The following is a 1,147-nucleotide window of genomic DNA, read 5'->3' as shown; positions in this document are numbered from 1 at the left end:
TTATATTATATAGAAAATACTTATCTTCAGGACACAGACAGGAACAAGTATAATTTGCAAATGCTACAAAAATTGAATCCAAATCTCAGTTAACCTCTTTCCTAAACTGCAACCATTCATTTAGTCTTGATTGACAACAGACCAAAACCACCACGTCAACCTGTCTGAGATTCTGGTGACTTAGAAATCCCTCAAAGAGCAGTAAGCTGTCATTACTGGAAAGCTCAAACACTGGCAAGGCTTAATTGCGAAGTATTTAACAGAAGGCCACAGGAGTTGTTTTCCTAAGGGAGCTAGAACTATCAATGTCATTTAGCAATGCATTGAAATGGCATTGCCTAGTGCTAGTGTTGCACAGAAACTTCAGGTCACTTCATCTGGATCAATTATTTCAGATACGTTTCCACTATCATGGCATGGCCCTGTCCTCCAGCCGCACAGGCAGCCACTAAGCCATACAGGCCTCCTTCCTTCTGTAATCTGTGGGCTGCGGCCATGACCAACCGGCAGCCAGTAGCTCCAAATGGGTGTCCCAGGGACAGTGATCTGCCCCAGTTATTGAACTTGTCCAGAGGAGGCGCTCCAACCTTGGTTTTTCTGTTCATGTAGTTCTGTGCAAACCAGTCAGAATCCATGGCTTTAAAATTGGCCAAGATCTGACCTGAGAAAGCTTCGTGAAATTCAAAAACAACAATGTCATTCATGGTTAATCCTGACTTTTCTAGAACTTTTGGAGTACCGTATGTTGGTCCGAGTAAAAGCTGATCTTTCGGATCCTGAGATACATACACAAAATCCCTCACAGACACCTTTGACTTATAACCCATGGCCAGGACTTTCTCCTCTGCCATGATCAGCATTGTCGATGCACCATCAGTCAGGAAAGAAGAATTTGCAGCTGTCACTGTGCCGTAGGGCTTGACGAAGGCTGGCTTTAGTTTGGCCATCTGCTCCAGTGAGGAAGGACGGATGCCATTGTCTTTGGTAACTGTATCTTTTCCTGGAACGTTGAAGGGCACGACATCAGAAAGGAAGCCTTCATCCTGTGCCTTCTTGGCCAGATTGTGAGAGTGCAGCGCGTACTCATCCTGTTCCAGTCTAGAGATTGAAAAGGCGGCAGCCAGGCGGTCCGCAGAGGGGCCCATGG

At 45.8% G+C, this 1,147-nt stretch overlaps 1 pseudogene; it reads right to left on the bottom strand.

Annotated features, from left to right (window-relative positions):
• Positions 1 to 352: 352 nt before the first annotated feature.
• On the bottom strand, positions 353 to 1,145 carry LOC102503215 (trifunctional enzyme subunit beta, mitochondrial pseudogene; annotated as a pseudogene).
• Positions 1,146 to 1,147: the final 2 nt, after the last annotated feature.

Source organism: Tupaia chinensis, unplaced genomic scaffold (genome assembly GCF_000334495.1).
Source record: "Tupaia chinensis unplaced genomic scaffold, TupChi_1.0 Scaffold143717_1, whole genome shotgun sequence".
NCBI lineage: Eukaryota > Metazoa > Chordata > Mammalia > Scandentia > Tupaiidae > Tupaia > Tupaia belangeri.
Note: the sequence above shows the minus strand (reverse complement) of the source record. Positions and strands in the feature narration are given on the sequence as shown.